The 19,951-nt window shown below is 50.7% G+C and overlaps 1 protein-coding gene across 2 annotated transcripts in view; it reads left to right on the top strand.

The window, feature by feature from the left end:
- The window catches only part of GJC2 (gap junction protein gamma 2), a 59,471-nt gene that overhangs the window by 3,432 nt on the left and 36,088 nt on the right, over positions 1–19,951 (top strand). The window contains exon 1 of one of the 2 annotated variants that reach the window (XM_006030067.3): positions 10,206–10,266. The exons of the other annotated variant lie outside the window; for it this stretch is intronic. The gene's annotated coding sequence lies outside the window, so the exon portion shown is untranslated. Of the gene's footprint in view, positions 1–10,205; positions 10,267–19,951 lie in introns of those variants that run through there. 2 annotated transcript variants of the gene reach the window in all.

Below are 19,951 nucleotides of genomic sequence, written 5' to 3'. Positions count from 1 at the left end.
AGAGCGTGCCTCATCCCATACTTACAAGGGACCCCGTTGCAAAACCACCCAGCGAAAGTCTCCCATCAGGGTCAGTGGGCTCTGGATTTGATGCTAAGCTACTTAAAGCACCAGTTTCCCGAACACAGAGGTGATGCTTTCCTCTTGAAGAGGGGAACTACATCAGGCAGTGAATTGCTCACTGGTTAGGGGGTTACCAAGCCTGGAGGTTACTGGTACAAGCCTCATTAGTGGGAACTGAAGGCTGTCTGGGAACTAATGGGCAAGGAGCTGTCGGGCATCCAAAGACAAGGATCTTCCACTTGGGTGGCTCCCCTGCCTCGTGTGCAGCTGTAGCCATGTATTGTGCAGAAGCTGTCTGTGCTTCAAGGTGCTTATAGGGTTGTCTTTGCTTACATTTGGGGGCCCTGTGCAATCAGTAATGCAGCAAGCAGCTGGCTCAACGAGCACCTCCTCCCCCGTGTAATGAACCCAAATCTCCCCCCGAGACGGGAAGTTTGAGTAGAGGCATGTTGCTGGAAGTGGGGGTGGAAATGCTGCCTCCTCCAGATCTATATGACGTCCCTCACCAGAGCCACGGTGGGAGGAGAGATACGCACTGGAAACCAAACTTTGCTCTTAGTCACGTCCCCGCAAAGGCTCCTTTGGCCCAAGATGTAAACATCCGTCCATTAGAGCCTGCTTTTGTATGGAGCCCAGAGACTGAAGTGACCAGAACTGACTTCTTCGGCCATCTAAATACCCCCTGCACTGTGCGGAAAGCTTCCCGTGTCCTTTCCATTAGAGTCATACTTCTGGACCCCGGCTTGGTTAGACCCTTAGCAATCCCTTCCAGTACATTAGCAGCAAGTGCACTTAGGTAGGTTTCCATAATGTTTGCCTTGGATGCTTTCCAGGTTTGTAGGTATTTCTCTTCCTTCTCTTAATACTTTGAGGCAATCCTCAGTGACTAATGCGCCTCCTTCCTGGATACAGCCTCCTTGGAAGCCTTGAGCAATGTGTTCAGGGGACGTTTTGGTGACGCTGTGCTCCAGATCTTACATCCCAAATGCTGCTATTAGCTTTCCGCAATATCTTGAGAATAGACAGATGCCACGTTTCACTTCAGCCTGAGCTTTGACCTGCAGAGAGTTGCAACGGCAGCTTGCCAGGAGCCTGGGTCCAGGATAACATTAGTCAGAAGTGAAGCAGATGGCAGCTGTCCTCCTCTTTCATAACAGAGGGGCCGTCCGGGAAGGTTGCAGGGCCCGTCTTGGTGGATCCACACATCTGGCAGAAAGGATTGCCTTGGATACACTCGAGGTGTCTGTGTCCCGGGGGGGAGGGTTGTCGAGCGGATGAGAAGTCGGTGAAGTGTTTTGAAGGTGAAGCGTATGATGCTCACGCTCAGCACCGATGTTGTGATGCTCAAATGGCTTTATAGCCTGGTGCTTGGTGAACACAGCCTGCAGCACAGCACTTAAACTCATAGATTCATTGATTTACTTTTTAAGGCCGGGGAGGAGCCATTAGCTCATCTACTTTGACCTTCCATGTAACACAAGCCACACAATTTAATCCACTTAATTCCATATTGAATCCAATCACTTGTTTGGGATAAAGCGCCTCTCCAAGAAAGGCCTCTTGTCTTGGTTTTCCTGTCCAGCCAGTGGCTCGCGGGCTGATTTTTTCCCCCGTTCTCTTCGTGCCCGTTGGTACCGTATTATCTGGTTTACAACAGGAGTAAAGCTGCCGCTATTCAGAGTAAATACTAAACATCCCAGCTCCATTAAAGTCCATAGCAAAACTCCCATGTGCCGTCAGCGAGGCTGGGATTGGAGTCAGACGGTTGTTGTTACAACACTAGGATGTGACCCTGTGTGCGTGTGTGCATGCACACGCGTGTTCACCTGTATACACATGAACATGCACAAACAGTCATAGTAGCACAGAGCTTTGCATTACAGTCGTTCTCAACCCCTTCAGACTCGAGACACCCTGTATTAGACTCAAGGCACTGTGTTAGACTCAGTGCCAGCTTTTTCACTGGTTTCTTGACTGCAGAAAAGTAACAGAGCAGCTCTTCCATTGCAATGAACTCAGACAGACCACGAGAGCGCACAGTGCTTCGGATGCTATGGCTTCCTATTTGAAAGGTCTGTGTTTATCTTGTGTCAGGTATCCAGGTTGTAGCTGTATTGGTCTAGAGGAAAAGCAATCAGGACTTGTAGTAGAGATGATATAATTTATTAGACCAACAAGATTTTTGCAAAAAAAACCCTTGAATGGCAAGGTTTCAGGCACAAACACCCTTCATCAGGCATTGGAGAAAAGATTGTAAAAGTTCTCCTGGGTAAAAATGAAAGTTCGTATGAACTTCACAGGACAAACAGTTCATATGAACCTTCATTTCTGCCCAGGAGAACTTTTACAATCTTTCCTCCAGTGCCGGATGAAGGGGACTTGTGCCCGAAAGCTTGCAATTAAACACATTTTTTTGGCAAAAATCTTGTTGGTCTAATAAAAGATATCATCTCTACTATGAGTCCTGATTGGGTTTATCTTGTGAATCGTGTGTAGGTGTTGGAATCGCTAAGAGTGCACGGCAACCCTTCACACCCTTGAAAGGCTCTTACGGCAGCACCCCAGGGTGAGGATCGCTGCATTTCACCAGCGATCTTCCTCCTACGTGGAGCGCTGACGCCCAGTCCGTGTCCGAGTACGAGCCTTTGTCCTCCGCCTTGGACATGAGAGCGCGTTCCAGCTGTTTGCCCTGTGAAGATTTAGCCCCGTGTGAATAGCAGTGCAGTGGTGACTTAGTTCCCTGTCCTGATAGCATCTGATCTACCAAACTGAGCTGATAAGGAGAAAGGAAAAAGAGGGTGGGATCTTTTTTCCCCATCTGAATGAGAAAGATATGCTGCTGGCTCTAAACCTTGTGCATGTTTTTTGATCCCCAGTGGGGTAAAGGAGACATCCCTACAGCTCTGGCAGGGCCCAGTTCTGCACTGTGCTGCACAAGATATGGGAACGGGCCCCAGCTTGGGCACGCGTGGAGCGGGGTGGATGGAGTCGTTTCTCTCAAGAGCACCTTCCCGGTGCTTTACAGTCACCTAGGCAGTCACTGTATTTTCTTGCATACAAGGCATCCCCCCCACCCTGCAAAAAAAAAAAAAATCCCAGCTGGTGGAAATTGGGGCATGCATTATGCAAGGATCCCTATGGGTCCAGACATTTGGTATCTGGGGAGCAGTTAACATTGTCACTGCTCTCCTGCCACCAAATTTCTGACCTCGTGAGATGTCCCCCTTGGACGACACGGCCCCACAAGCTGGATTGGACTGGCGTGTGGGGTCAGTCTGTGGCCGTATCTGGCCTGTGGCCCCAGACCTGCCGTGCCTGGTCAGGCCTGGGCCATGGCCCCACTGTGCTGGATGGGGTGGGCATGTAGGGTTGGTCTGTGGTCTCTATGTGGCTGGCAGCGGGCTTGTCTCCCTAGCTGCTGTTACCCAGATACTTACCCAGTATAAAATCTTTTATCCTTCAAAAACAGGGTGCCTGTTATATTCAAGGGTGGGTTATATAAGAGGAAGTACGGTATTTACAGCTTCTGGCCCTTTGGTTCCAAACCAGAAGTCACTAAAGTCCACGAATAAGCTCCTATTGACTATAAGAGACCCTGGAGCAGGCCCTCGCTGTCTGGTTGCCCTGCTAAGGAGGCAGCTGGAGCGGCAGTCATATGTCTCGCTCACGGGTGACACCAGCAACATCGAGGTAAGGTGGAACTGGAGAGCCCCTGGTGCCAGTTTCCAGCCACAGGTACAGACGGTGCACATCAGGGCTGGCAGGGTCCAACCCGCAGACCTCCGGGGCTCTCCGCTGCTCTCACTGACAGATTTCGGACCCTGAGACTACAACAGCGAGGAGTGAAAAAAGCCACAGCTGCCGAAACAAAGGGAAGCTAGGAGACCCCGAGGTGGGTTGGCACTGAATGCACAATGGGCACGAGGGCCAAAGAGGATGCTTTCTCCTATCACCCAAAATCCCTGGTTTTGCCACTAGGTGGGGCGGCGTCCTCCCTTAACGAGAGAAGCCGGGCGAGAAAACTTTCCATTTGTGCATCTATTCCTAATTTAACAGCAGTGGAATAAGTCAGGGACTAGCCGCGACCATGGGCAAGCGGCATTTTAATGACACATCATTGATGTCTGCTCGGTCCATGAGTCACTCCCGGAGGTGCCTGGGGTGGAGAAGTCCTTGAGAGATTCCTCCGGCTGTTTTCAAGAATGAAACGGCAGGAAATAGGCAGCCTGGGCAGCCCTCCTCTGAGCTGGATTAGTGAATCATATCAGCAAGCTGCTCCTCTCGGGATCCATTTAGGCACACGGATAAACAGCAGGATTGTCAGCCGTGCCGGACCTGCACGTATGCCCTCCATGAAGCCCCCTGGTTTTGCAAAATGCTCATCCCCAGGCAGTGGCTGCTGGACACACGCTTATAAGCCTGCATGGGGAGGACTTGGGAGGGCAGAGAAGTTTGCAAGTTCTCCTTGGAGAGCTTGCACATTTTAATTCATTGATTGCCCCTTTAGGAATTGCTCATCCCAGCACACGAATCAGATGAATCCGGGCATCATCGAATCCTGAGATCAGGGTTGATTCAACTGAGACTTGCGTCCAGCGCTCTTTGTATTAGGCAACTGGCCACCCATGGTAATTTCTATGCTTCTAGCCCCAGGTGCGGTTACTAAGATTTTTATACACGGGAGAGATTTCTACCAGGGCTGTTGCATGCTTCTGTTCATATTGTGACCTCCCTCCACCCCCAAAATGACTTGGCTTGGAAAACTAATAAAAGGGGTGACACACACTTTCCAGTTGAATCTATGGACCCAGCCCTGCAATATGAAGTAGATCAGAGGGATGTTGGTAACAGCCGAGGACTCGTGCTAGTTGGTACCAGCTGCAAACCTGGCTCCTGCCCTTCTTTGAGCCGATGCTCACACATGCTTCCTGCTATATTCTCCCTGTTTTGCTTTGCAACCATTAAGACGTTTGGAAAGTCCTGGATGCCAGAGCTCAAACTGCAGTGCTTTTCCCCCACTGTCCGCTACATGCATGTGGACATGCATCCACCCATATGCACACGTACTAGATCACACGCACTTCCACTACGTGTGTTGCCATAATAGCCAGGCCCTATATGTTTGGATAAGAGGGTTTCTCCATGCTAGGTGTGTGCGGGAATCGTTATGCACAGTCATGAATGGCAGGTTGGCCATGGCCATCCCTCCATTTTTATTTCCTCTCTGAAGACAAATACTTGGCTCCTCTTCCTTTCTGAGCCTCAGGCTCCCCACGGCTTCTTGGTTTTGTGAAGACATAGCTTTGTTGTTTCCCTCTTGTTACCTTTTGATTTGGAAATCCCAGACAATGGAAAAAGAAGAAGGGAGCTTCCACCCCAAGCCATCGGGCGCTTCATGCCCGCTGTTGCCAAGGTAAGCTCTCATCCTTTTCAAACCCAGCCTTTGTAGGACGATCTTCTGCCCTTTATCGATGGGCAGAGCCTGTCATGCTATAGGAAGGACACCCCATCATTAGTCTGCTGCTCTTCTCGGTCCTTCACTTAAAAATGGGGCGACTCGGACCTGAAATGGCATCTCCTCGATCAAGTCACATCCAGCCCTCGTGAGCAGAGACCCACCAAGATGGAGTCAAGGAGGCCCTCCATGATGAGTGAGCTTGGCTTCAGGAAGATGTTGTTGCCAAAAAGACCTTCCCTTGTACCAGTCTCACAGACTCCAGTGCCAACCTTGGTTCCCTCAACACCTGCGGCTTTGGGGACAAAAACTTCACAAAGTGACAGGTGCCGGACATTAGCGTTTTGCTCATGAGGCTGCTCTGGGCTGGTTGTCGGTGGCCTTTCTCAAACCTACTGCAAACCAAGGGCTTGAGAGCAGGTGTGGGGGATAAGCCTGGAGCTGTGTGGGGAGATGGGCAGACATGGGAGTGGTGAGGACCGTCCTCCCCACACACGCTCTTTCCAGATTTCTCCAAACCCTGCTGGCGGTGAGATCCACGGCGGCTCCTTATGACGCAGCCAGGCTTCCTACATGCAATACCCCTGCTCCTTCTAATCTCCCGTTAGTCATGTGAGCGCTCTTCTTTGAGACGCGGAGATCCGAGACATCTCAGTGTATATCCTAATAGATTGATTTTTATTTTTTAACGTCGATAATCCTCCTCTTCAACTTTTAGCTTATTCCACGTTTTGCAAGGCACCAACTCCAACACATTTTCATCATTTAAAGAAGGACATAGCATCTTTTAAACCCAGAGGCCATAAGGATGTGATCCCATGCCCCACAAAATCCAGAGAGAGCCATTCTGTTGACTTGACGTTGGCCAACGCTGTGGAAAAATACCCCTCCCTGCGCTAACAGACAGCCAGACTTCAGCAAAACGAGGCTGGATCGAATTTGAATGTTTAACAAAGTCCTTGCGGCTGTACTTGCATTGCCTTTTTCCTGCCCTGGACAATGGTGCCGCTTGTCACCCTGCCCAGCTATTTCCTCTGCGCTCTGCCGACAGAAATAGTCAAACAGTTTTGCTGCAAATGTGAAAATTCCCATTTCCTCCCTGTCGCAACTGTTTCCCCCTCTTCTTCCCCAGAAGCACTCCCAAGCTGCTGAGCTGAGCCTTTTTGGGGAGGGAAACGGTGGAGTTTAACGCTTGTTGATACAATCGCTGCTTGGACCCTCGTTTTGTTGAGCCCTCTGTCCTTTCCAGTTTGCGCTCAGCATGATGCCGTCAAAGGTGGACATTTTCCTGTCGGTCCTCCTATTACACCTTGAGTAACAGCTGGAGCAGTGATTCTAGGTCAGGGTGCTGTGGCACCCCAGGCTGCCTTCATATCCTTTCAAGGGTGCCCCTGGGTGTCATGCAGTGTTAGCACTCTTAGGGGTGCAAACATGCTCCACAAGATAAACCCAGGGGTTTCAAATAGGAATCCATAGTGCCAAAACCCTTCTGACCCGTTGTGGGCTTTCTGAGAGTTTACAACAGAAAAATGGTTGGGGTTTTTTTTTTTTTCTCTAGACAAAAGGAGGAGTGAAAGCAAAGGGCTGTTTTTTTACATTGGGTGCCTTGAGTCTAAAAAAGGTTAAGAACCACTGACCTGGAAGGAAGCACCATTATTTTCATTTTACAGGTGGAGAGCTAAGAGGGTCAGGGGCCAGACACATATCATTCATGTAGGCACCTAAACAGGACTTAGTGTCTTGCAGGCACCTAAACCTCACAAAATGATCCAGATCAACCCCGCTTATCCCCTTCAAATCCCCTCCGGCACCTCCATTTTGGCTTGGACGTCTCCCTAGGTGCCGAGGCATTGACTTCTGAGCAAGCATCATCTAACTTGCATTGCGATCCAAAACAGAGCTTGGAGGTCCTTTAGGCCCACGCAGTCTGGCGCTCAATCTGGTGGAGGTCTGAAGAGGTTGGCTAAATGGGTACAACTGCTAAAAATACCACGGGGTGCAGCACAAAGTAGCGACCACCCCTCTGGCTTGCGTGTAATGTTGTGGTGGGATGGACCTGTTGCTCCATACCCTACTGTTTAGGGTTCGGGAAATGTGCAGTTTGGGTCCCAGGCCTTCTCCTAGCTTGTAGGGCAGTGTTCCTCAACCAGGAGGTTGTGAGCTCTTTAAAGGGTGGAGGGTGCCACACAACATTAGCACTGTTAGGTGTGCAACCACCTACACGTGATTCACAAGATAAATGCAGAGCTTTCAAACAGGAAACCACTGGGTCAAAGCGCTTTGCCCTGCCGCGGCCTCTCCTGAGTTCTTTGCAATGAAAGAGTTGCTCTAGTATTTTTTAAATAGCCAAAAAACTAGTGACAGCCGAGAGCTGGGGTTTTTCCGAGGGGCCCTTGAGTCTAAAAAGGTGAAGTACCACTGCTGCAGAGGTTCAGACCCGCACCTCTCAGGAGACTGCTCTGACCATCTAGTTTATGGGGCAGGCTGGCTGAGGGTGCTCCCACCCCACGGATGATGTGGTCCCGTGGACAGCCAGGAGTGTAAGGATCCAAGTGGTAGAAGAAGACTGATCAGATTGAGAGAAGTGATTCTGCCCCTCTATTTAGCACTGGGGAGGCCACATCTGGAGTCCTGTGTCCAGTTTTGGGCCCCCCACTGCAGAAAGGATGTGGACATGTTGGAGAGAGTCCAGTGGAGGGCAGCAAAAATGGTTTGAGGGCTGGGGGACAGGACTGATGAAGAGAGGCTGAGGGAACTGGGCTTATTTAATCTGGAGAAAAGAAGACCAAGGGGGATTGAGTAGCAACCTTCACCTCCCTGCAGGGGAGCTGCAAAGAGGATGGAGCTGGGCTGTTCTCAGTGGGGGCAGATGATAAAACAAGAAGCAATGGGTTCAAGTTGCAACAAGGGAAGTTGGGGTTGGATATTAGGAAAAACTTTCTCATTAGCAGGGTAATAAAACACTGGAACAGGTTACCCAGAGAGGTTGCAGACTCTCTATCCTTGGATATTTTTAAGACCCAACTAGACAAAGCCGTGGCTGGGATGATGTAGTTGGGGCTGGTCCTGCTTGGAGCAGGGGGTTGGACTAGATGTGACCTCCTGAGGTCCCTTCCAGCCCTCATTGTCTATGATTCTGTGTTTCTACGAAGAGGGAGTCTGTCTCTGTGGCCTCCTGCTTGGGGCACTTCCCGAGGAGCCCTGGGTTGTGGTCCCTGGTGCCAGGACAAATCATGCATCTCACATTAGATGGCCATGGATAAAACACAGAAATAGCTCAGGCTGGGGAGGGGGCAGGAACCCAGGGCTTTCCTCTCCCAGGGGTGTGCCCTCATCTCTGGACAACAGAGTCAGGTGCCCTCTTTTTGTCCTTCTGCCTGCTTGTCTGTCCATAGTTTCATAGTTGCTAGGGGCTGGAAGGGACCTTACAGATCATCGCATCCAGGCCCTCTGCACATGGGCAGGAAAGACCGCCGGGGTCAAATAACCCCAGCAAGGTGGGTGTCAACACACTTTCTGAAGATCAAGTCCAATGACCCAGCCAGTGTCTGAACTACTCTTCTTGTTCTCATTTCGTACTCAGATAAGATCACATTGCAGGTCACCCTAGGCAGGACTTCCATAGCCATGCATCAAGTCACGCTCCACTCCCCAAAATCCCATGGCAAGGCCAGAGAGACTTGAAACTCCGTGACGGGCCTTCGGTCTAGTTTCTCAGGGAGCATCTAGGCTGGAAAATACAAGTAAGCCTGTATTGCTATTGCTTGTGCCACGCGCTCCCGGTGCCTGCAGCGTCAGGGTAGGACCACCCAGCTATCCCCTTCCACGAGCATGGTGTAGCATTAAAAGATAGGGGTCGTCGCAGTCTTGCCAGGCAGTTGTCTCTGATGTTATGACGAGCAGAGACATTTCTGCTTGGACTTGGCCAGTGCTGTAATGCACCAGGCCAGCGGCGCTCAGAAAACACCAGGGATGAAAAGCTAGGAAGTGCTACATGCCTCGGAGGGTGCGACACCGTCCGCGCTGCAGAAGCAGATCTGTGCTGGGTTGCAACACCAAGGTTAAGGGCTGGCACGCAACAGACAATGGGCATACACAGCGATATGTAGCTGATTGACGTGGTGTTGGCTATCTGAGGCAGCAGCTCCTCTCCCCATATGTAACCACTTCTCCAAGGGCATCCAGGCTGGAAAGAACGTGCAAGCCGCACGCGGCATTTCAATGAGGCATTGTTGGATTGAAACAAGGCACGTCCCCCAGACTGGCTGCGACGAGAGGTGCCCGCGATCAGACCACGCGCCGCTGGCACAAAGCAGTTTCCAGAAGGAAGAACAAAAGTGTGACCTGAATCAGATGCTCTGAAATACAGCTGAAGCCAAAGGCGTGCAGACTGTGCATCATACCTGGGCCACAAATACCCTACCCAGATCCAGGGGAAGCATGTTACCGGGAGAAGCCTGGAAGCCAAACCCCGTCTAATTGCTGCAGGCAAATTCATGCACCAGAAGCCGTTGTGTGCGGTAGGGAGAGATGGTTCACACATGCATTGATCATGGCACCACCCCGGCAGAGCTGACTATGGAGCATACAGATCGCGCGTGTCACCGACTGATTCAAGGCATCGCTATGAGAAATGAGAGTGGGAGTTGAAGCCTGAGCTGGACTTTCCAGATGTGGTGGCACTGACAGCTGAGTCGGGTTTTCCAGATGTGGTTGCACTGACTGCCTATCCCTGCTGTTTCTGGGAGGTAAGGAGGGGGTCATTTTGGCTTTTCTCTTTTTGTTCTCGCCTTGGAGATTTGCTCTGTGCTACGTTTGGGGCTTTGCTGTTCCTGGCATCTGGACGAGTCCAAGCAGGGGGAGCTGGAAACCTGGCCTCCGCTTTATGTGCTGCTTGGAGGGGTGTCAAACGGGACCTGCAGAAAGGAAGTCAGAGGTTCGGCTGAGAGGGTCTCCCCTCGCATGCTTGCATCCCTAGCTCTTTGGTTTGCAGCTCTTCTGGGCACCTGAGCTTGAGCTGGTTTACTGCTTCTGGTGCACGTGTGGGTATAACGTCCTCTGAGCTCATTTTAAATCATTGCCTCTATGCCAGCACAGCGGGAGGATGCTAGACGCTGACTCCCCTGCTTTGTACTTGTGCCATGGCCTGGTGTATCCGAGGCACGTGAGCACTAGGTTTCTAGGAATCTCGGGTGAACAGCTGCTCCAAAATACAAAACGCTGACCTCAATGATCAGGCTGGCCCCTTCCCCTCCTGTGTGTCTATATACCTTTAATTACTGTGAATGGCCGGGTGCTGTCAGGCTGGGAGATACTGCTGCGTCTGAAACCTAATGTACAGAGAGAGCATCAAGGAGATGAGGCGTGCTCGGGTATGGACCTGAACCGATGCTCCTTGGGCGATGGGGATTTTGAGAAGTTTGAAATAAGCAAAGCAGAAAGGATGAGAAAATGAACCCCCTCCCACAAGCAGCTGGCTCGGCACCAGCTTTAGGGGCTTGCATTTTTCTCCCTATTGCTGCAGTCTTATGCCCTTAAACCTGCACCGGTGACTGCAGCAGTTGAATTTCTTGCCTGAAGCAATCCCCTGGTTCAGAGGATTTGGCAGAGATGGTTGTGAAGGTGCTATAGTTGTGTAAAAATGTTTCTGCGAGAGGATGAGAGTCTGTGTTTTAAATGAAAATTGAGACTTGGAGACCTATTTCCCAATCCCTGAACAGTGGGTGGTGGCTCTGGCTTTTACAGGGGGATGTTTTAGGGGTCACCGTGCAGGACAGTGACACGGGAGACCTCGGTTCAGCTTCTGACTCAGCCACATACGTCCTGTGTGACCTGTGGCAATTCAGCGTGTCACCGTTCTCAGGCTTTTAAAGGGAGGAATATAACGGCCCAGCATCTCCGTAGGATGTTATAGGGATCAAATCCATGTGCATGAGATGTGTGGATGCTGCATTGGGGTAGATGAGCTACATAGCAGAGTGTTCGGGTCCAATCCTGCCGAGTGTCTTCAAAGCCCACTGACATCAGTCATTGCATTTGGGATCCTGAAGGATGAATATTTGGGACTGTGTAGTCTGTCCCTTTCTGGGTGCGGGGCCAGGCAGCACCAGACCTAGCTGGGAAGGAGCACGGAGGTAGCCACAAAGGCCTGAGCTCTGCTACAAAGGTTTCAGGAGAAAGGCTGGCTCCTGCAATCTCTCCCAGAGAGGGGAATCGTTTGTTTTTTTGTGGTTTCTGAATGATTGTTAAGCTTTGACCTGGAAGTGGGGTGTGGGACCAGGCCGACTGGAGAAGCAGCTCGCTAGCTTGCAGCATCTATCATCCCTAGAGCTATAGCAAGTGTAGCAAAGGTGCAGATGGTCCCACCAGCAGGTCTCTGCCAGCAACATCCCAGATGCACTGGCCCAGAAACTACACAAGTAATCAGTGCTAACGAAAGACCATGCCTGCATGTACATTCCCAGGTGAACTGTGGCAAACACCTGCCAGCTCAAAAGAAAATGCCTGAAGTAGGTTGTATGTGTTCACAAAATAACAGATTCATAGCAAAGTAGGACTGGCAAGATCTTCAGGAGGTCGCATCTAGTCCGGTCCCATGCTCGAGAAAAGATCATCCCTATTCAAACCATCCCATGCAAGTCCTGGTCTAACATATTCCTAAAACTACACAATCAACCCTGGAGCGCTCATGTATTCGCATGTATTGCATTATTTGTGACTGCAGGAAAGATGTACCCAGTGCAGGCAGAAGGAAAAAAAATAGTAATGTTTCTGGTGAAGCGCTGCAGGTGATGCACTGAGTTAGCACAGGAGCGGTGGCCTGTGTGCATCAGTGGGACACCCTGCCCTGCCCTGGTGAGGCCACTTCTAGGATTGGGATAACCTCAGGCCAGGTCCTTTCTTCTGAAAGGGTCAGTGGAGGAGCTGGGTTTCTTATATTGTGAGCACTAAGATGAACGAATGCATTTCAGATACCCCCTAGAAACTACCCCCCAGGTGGTAGTGCCCTATCAAAACAATCCCTGGGAAGGAAAGTTGTCCCAGAAGGTATCTATGCAGCAAATTGTAACATAGGGCTCTCCCGAAAACATGGAGTCAGCAACAGAGGGAGATTGTCTTGAGGAAAATCATAGGAAAGTGGGGCTGGAAGGGATTGCATAAGGTCATCTAGTCCAGCCCCCGGCTCAAGGCAGGATCATCCTTGACTGAACCATCCCAGCCACGTGTCTCTGTAACCTGCTCTTGAAAATTTCCAAGAATGGAGATTTCACAACTTCTCTACACAGCCTGTTCTAATGTCTGAACAACCTCCTAGTCAGGATGTTCCTCCTAATCTCTAGCCTAAATCTGGAGGCAGCTTGAAGCTGTAGCTCCTAGTCCTGTACCAACAGATGTGTGTACTGGTGGTTGCCTCCACCAACAGATGTGTGTACTGGTGGTTGCCTCCACCAACAGATGTGTGCACTGGTGGTTGCCTCCACCAACAGATGGGTGTACTGGTGGTCGCTTCAACCAACAGATGGGTGTACTGGTGGTTGCCTCCACCAACAGATGGGTGCATTGGTGGTCGCCTCCACCAACCGATGGGTGCATTGGTGGTCGCCTCCACCAACCGATGGGTGCATTGGTGGTCGCCTCCACCAACCGATGGGTGCATTGGTGGTCGCCTCCACCAACCGATGGGTGCATTGGTGGTCGCCTCCACCAACCGATGGGTGCATTGGTGGTCGCCTCCACCAACCGATGGGTGCATTGGTGGTCGCCTCCACCAACCGATGGGTGCATTGGTGGTCGCCTCCACCAACCGATGGGTGCATTGGTGGTCGCCTCCACCAACCGATGGGTGCACTGGTGGTTGCCTCCACCAACAGATGGCTGCATTGGTGGTCATATTGGTGGTCACTTCCACCAACAGATGGGTGCATTGGTGGTCACTTCCACCAACAGATGGGTGCATTGGTGGTCACTTCCACCAACAGATGGGTGCATTGGTGGTCACTTCCACCAACAGATGGGTGCATTGGTGGTCACTTCCACCAACAGATGGGTGCATTGGTGGTCACTTCCACCAACAGATGGGTGCATTGGTGGTCACTTCCACCAACAGATGGGTGCATTGGTGGTCACTTCCACCAACAGATGGGTGCATTGGTGGTCACTTCCACCAACAGATGGGTGCATTGGTGGTCGCCTCCACCAACAGATGGGTGCATTGGTGGTCGCCTCCACCAACAGATGGGTGCATTGGTGGTTGCCTCCACCAACAGATGAATGCATTGGTGGTCGCTTCCACCAACAGGGTGCACTGGTGGTCGTTTCCACCAACAGATGGGTGCATTGGTGGTCATCTCCACCAACAGATAGGTGCACTGGTGGTTGCCCCCACCAACAGATGGGTGCATTGGTGGTCACCTCCCCCAACAGATGGGTGCATTGGTGGTCACCTCCCCCAACAGATGGGTGCATTGGTGGTCACCTCCCCCAACAGATGGGTGCATTGGTGGTCACCTCCCCCAACAGATGGGTGCATTGGTGGTCACCTCCCCCAACAGATGGGTGCATTGGTGGTCACCTCCCCCAACAGATGGGTGCATTGGTGGTCACCTCCCCCAACAGATGGGTGCATTGGTGGTCACCTCCCCCAACAGATGGGTGCATTGGTGGTCACCTCCCCCAACAGATGGGTGCATTGGTGGTCACCTCCCCCAACAGATGGGTGCATTGGTGGTCACCTCCCCCAACAGATGGGTGCATTGGTGGTCACCTCCCCCAACAGATGGGTGCATTGGTGGTCACCTCCCCCAACAGATGGGTGCATTGGTGGTCACCTCCCCCAACAGATGGGTGCATTGGTGGTCACCTCCCCCAACAGATGGGTGCATTGGTGGTCACCTCCCCCAACAGATGGGTGCATTGGTGGTCACCTCCCCCAACAGATGGGTGCATTGGTGGTCACCTCCCCCAACAGATGGGTGCATTGGTGGTCACCTCCCCCAACAGATGGGTGCATTGGTGGTCACCTCCCCCAACAGATGGGTGCATTGGTGGTCACCTCCCCCAACAGATGGGTGCATTGGTGGTCACCTCCCCCAACAGATGGGTGCATTGGTGGTCACCTCCCCCAACAGATGGGTGCATTGGTGGTCACCTCCCCCAACAGATGGGTGCATTGGTGGTCACCTCCCCCAACAGATGGGTGCATTGGTGGTCACCTCCCCCAACAGATGGGTGCATTGGTGGTCACCTCCCCCAACAGATGGGTGCATTGGTGGTCACCTCCCCCAACAGATGGGTGCATTGGTGGTTGCTTCTAGCAACAGATAGGTGCATTGGTGGTCCCCTCCACCAACAGATGGGTGTACTGGAGGTTGCCTCCACCAACAGATGGGTGCATTGGTAGTGGCAAAGGGGACATTTTCCAGGTTGGGCTAGGGTGGTTGGATGAGAGAAGAGAGAGCTCCTAGCTGGGCCATGGAAAATAGGCTCCCCAGAAAGGTTTAATCCTGAGTCACTGGGCCAGATTCTGATCTTGGTTCCATGGATGAATCACTCAGTTGATGTTAGACGAGCGACTGGATTTAAGCTGGTGTATTTGGAGGTTGCTTTCTATTTAAAAGGGATGGTGGCATTACTAACCCAGCTATGAGCCAGGGGAAGGGGAAGGGGAAGGGAAAAAATGTCCTTTGTTGCTGCAAGTGGGAAGGTGTCGGCTGGGGAATCTGTGGCTGAGTAATGAGCTGAGCTGGAGCGCTGCTCAGAGCCTGTCCTGCTGCAGCTCCCCGTGGTCGGAGGCTTCCCAAGAACAGGCCAAAGCAAATATTTGCAGCAGAGGCAGAGGCTGTCCAAAGAGGGCCAGAGGCTGCAGGGAGGAGCTCCCCCCGGCATGCAGGAAGGTGACATCACCCTGCGCCTGGATGTGGATTCATTCATTGAGAGGAATTCAGGATGGGCCTTGTTTCGTGCCAGCTCCACGTTCCAGGAGCACAGAACAATTTTGCAAAAAATAACAGTCCTGGCCAAGTATACAGGAGCTGTTTTGCTCCCTTGGAGAGCACGGTGCATGAGCTGGTCCTCCCCAGCACTGGAGTCCCTTGCAGTGGTTTTAATGAAGGTAACCTGCCGAGATATGCAGAATAAATTAGCAAATTGATAACATCCCAATGATGCCCATTACCAAGCTGTCTATTGGGATTATTTCCAACCAAGTGGAGAGAGCTCCATTATGTTGTGCCTGCACTCTCCTATGGTCCTGTGGCATCAGTATTGGATGTGCCCTCAGATGGGGTACTTGGGCTGGTTTGCTGGTTGGCCTGTCAAAGATGCATATGATACTTGCTGCCATTCTAGCCTTGTGAAGACCTGGTCTCGGGAGCTGCAAAAGGAAGCCATTTGCCCTGTTTCATGCTGGTCAGTGTGTGGGTCCAATAAAACTCATCAAGGTTGGGTATGTAGAGCTGAGTGCCATGGGATCATAGGAAAATAGGGCTGGAGAGGACCTCACAAGGTCATCTAGTCCATCCCCCAGCTCAAGACAGGAGCATCCCTGACTCAACCACCCTAGCCAAGTGTCTGTCCAACCAGGTCTTGAAAATTTCTAGGGATGGAGACTCCACAACTTCTCTGGGCAGCCTGTTCTAGTGCTTAACGTCAAAAATTTCATCTTCATCTCCAACCTGCATTTCCTTGGCTGCAGCTTGAGGCCAATGCTCCCAGTTCTGCCCCCTCCAGCCACAGAGAATAGTTTATCTCCATCGCCTCTAAGACAGAATTCCCCTTAAATATAACAATAAGGGAATATGAGCTGGGTTTAGGTCATCGTGAGACGGCTTAATTTTACCCTACTAACGATGTGTTGTTGCCATCTACCAACACACTGTCTAGTAACTAACTAGTTATATAGGTGCAGGCCTGAAGCACTCCTATGCCCGCAGGTTACCTCTGGTTAAAGAGGCTAGCACCAGATATGAAACATCCAGCTCACTCTCCATTACCATCCAACCCTTGGCCTCTCTGCTAAGGTGAATCTCCATACCCCATCCTCAGTCCCTGGAGCTGTTTCATCCCCCAAACTGGAATTTCAGTCTCAGCAAAATAAGGCTGGAAAGAAATAGTAGACAATAATGCTCATATGTCATCATAGCTTCCACAGGCCTGGAGGACAATGCGAGGGTCAGTTCCTGTGGGAGGGAGACGGTCGCCTTCATTTCAATAGCTGGAACTAGGTGTAGTTGAGCTGGCCACGTTATGAGTCAAACACCGTGATTTAGTGTCTGAAAGGCCCTGGGTTTGTCTCTCTCTCTGCTTTGAAAATGGGTGGCCGGCAGAGGAAGGCAGGAAACAAAAGCCCCATTCTCAAAGCCGGCGATGGCATTTTAATTTTCTGCCGGATTTTGGAAATTTCATTTCTTGGATGTGGCCAGAGGGTAATTAAATCCAGAGCAGAGAATAACAGGTTGTTGGCTGAGGAAGAAAGCTTGCTTTCAGCAAAATTTTGGAAGGGGGATGGAGAGGATGGGATAGAGGGAAGTGGAGAGAGATGGAGGGGGCTATTCTGGATGGTAGGATCTGAAGAGGAGAAGCTTCTTGCAGTGATGGTGGTAGTCAACAGAGAGATGAGCAAAGCAGATCTTAAGGGGAAGAGCTGAAAAAGGGAAGATTGTGATTATAGTCATTAAAACTTTGAACAGGACCGTGGTGTGGCTGGGAGGCCACTGGGGTCCTTGGGAGAAGGTAGCACGGCTTTGCTTCACTCCTTAGAGAAGTCTGGAGGGCTTGTGGGGAGGACTACCGTCACCAAGGCAGGAGGCGATGGAGGCATGGACACGATGACATCAGTAGATGTGAAGAAGAAAAGGGAGGGGAAAAGGAGAAGCTTTGCGTGGGGGAAGCAGGGAAACAAGATGGAGGCAGATGAATGCACCAGTGTAGACTGGGAGCGACACCACTGCCGTCAGCAGCTGTCCTCAGTTGCCAAACTGGCATGCAGTATAGCCCAATGGGCAGGTGCTGGGCAGAGGCCCGTGAAGCTGGACCCAGTTCCCAGCTTGGCCACTCTGTCCCCATTGGTAGGTCACTTCACCTTCCTGAGCCTCAGTTTCCCCTCCTGCCTGGTTCTTGTCAATGAATGGACAGATGAACAATTTACCCCAAGGTCAAAGGGAGCTTCGTTTTACAGTATGTCCGCTACTTTGCAGTAGCTGCCTGTGTGTTCAATCTTATCTCATGGTAAGTGGAAACTAAGCCACAGTGGTTCATCCCTCAATGAAACATGGCAAGATGACCACAGTTGAATTCTCACTTATCATGGGATAAGAGCCAGCCCACAGACACCTACCTTGGAGCTGTTAACCTACAATAAACTCCCAACCCCTTTACCTGCTTCTGAATTGTTGACCTGTCCCTACGTATTATAAACTCTTGAGGCCGGGGACCATCCCTGGCTGTGTCTAGGAGTACACAGTCTAGCATAGCAAGGCTCTGATCATGGTTAGGACTAATAATATCAGACCCATTTTGTATGTAATCATGGAGAAGTCCCTGCCTCTCCCCATCTGGGCAATGGGGATTTACCAACTCTATGGGGTTATGATGGGGCTGAATCCATTAGTGTTGGGAAAGCACTGGAGGACCCTGGATCAGTGGAGAGGCAGAGGGTTGTTACCAATGGCAAATCTCATTACTGGATCCACCTTAGCAAGAAGAGACCTGGGCTAGGGACAGAAATTACACATAAACCAGTATAAATGATCGGAAACTGGTTCAAATCTGTAATGCAACAGAAGTTCAGTGTCCGTAAACCACTTTCAAAATGGGTGAAACCAGTTTAAGATAAACCTGGATGGATGTAGTATCAGACTGAATTGATTCAGGTTAAATCAGTTTATTGAACTTCTGTCCTAGATCCCCTCCAGATTCAAGTTAACTCTCAGTCCCCCTGCATCCCAGGATGCTTTGCACCTCCCTTGCAGAACCAAAAGTGAATGTCTGTTCACTTGCTTATTGGTTCAATCTACGCAGCTTAGACTAACCTGTGAAGACTGAATCGATTCAGTCTTGGGCTTCGTGACTGTCTGTCCTTAGCCCTGATGCTCTAGCCTGGCTGAAGAGCCTGTTTTCCTTCCTATGTGAGAGTCCTTCTAAAGTCCTCCTCCTCTCTCCAGCCTCGATATTCACTGCAGTGAATATCGTTGCAGCTCAGCTCCCAAGAGGATCAGGTGGAAATCTGAAATTCTTGACCTCCCTTGCTCTGTTGCCTTTCAGTGCAGCTACCAATTGAGCTGCATAGGAGAACTGCTGTAGCTTTTTAACTTGACAGGAAGTGAGGATGGTGAAGATGCTAGCTGAGAGCTTGAGGGCTCTGGGTTCAATGTTTTCCGCTACCAAAAGAGAGGGCAGACAGAGATGTGCAATCAAGAGACACAAGAGGAGTACAAGTGGCAGGCAGGATGAATAAGCCTAGGCAATGAGGTAAACAATTCACATCCCTGCATATAGACTCAGTACCGTGCATAGCAAAGTAGGTGGCCTGGCTGTCCCGCTTTATTATCCCAGAAACAAATTGTGCTGGGATTTTTCTCCAAGGGAAAAAAAATAGAGGGAGGAAGATTTGGAAAATAAAGGAGAAAAACTCAACCTTGCCATTCCTGATTCTTTCATCCTCCCTTCCTCCTTCTTCCCTTCCATTTGAGGAGGAATATGTCTGCTGCAGCTGCCTTCCAGCTGCATTTCCCCATACATTAAGGATTGTTCAGGAGACTTTTACACCAGCAAAGCACCCTTCAGTCAGTCTAAGGGCCATGTACTCAGTCGGTGTAGATCACCCTAGCGCCACTGAAGCTCTGATAACCTGAGCTGGAGAGCTGCCCCTTGCTGCTAGCAGTACCAGTAGCTCCACCCATGATGACTTTAGGTGTCCAGGAGTTATTGATACAAGCCAACAACTAAGCAATAGGCTAAAAACAACAAATTCTGGTTCTGCGTTTTTTTGGGTCTTTCTCTTTTGCTGCTTTGATATGAAGTCCACGACGGTTATAGTTGCTGCTGACAGGTGCAGGTGGTGGTTAGGAAATGTATATAGTGGAAAAGAACCGATCAGCAAGGACATGCAGCGACCAGGTGCAGGTGAGAGTTGGGTCCTTTCTAATGTGAAGATAAAAGCTGTTCCCCGTGGCAGTGGTATAACAGTGTGGATACTCAACACCCCTGAGAGGCACTACCTGTTGCATGAAAATAAGGCTGCTTCATTTACTTGCATTGCTGCACATGGGTGGATCTAGGCTTTGGAAAAGGGGGGTGCAGATGATGTGGTGCATCATCGCATATAACACAACACACATTTCTCTCCAGGTAAAAAGACACCAAAAGCATTACTCGTAAGCTAGGGGCTTATATTATTCTGTTCAAGATCAAAGCACAAACAAATATGACTTTATT

Source organism: Alligator sinensis, unplaced genomic scaffold (genome assembly GCF_000455745.1).
Source record: "Alligator sinensis unplaced genomic scaffold, ASM45574v1 scaffold1398_1, whole genome shotgun sequence".
In the NCBI taxonomy this organism is placed as follows: domain Eukaryota; kingdom Metazoa; phylum Chordata; order Crocodylia; family Alligatoridae; genus Alligator; species Alligator sinensis.
Note: the sequence above shows the minus strand (reverse complement) of the source record. Positions and strands in the feature narration are given on the sequence as shown.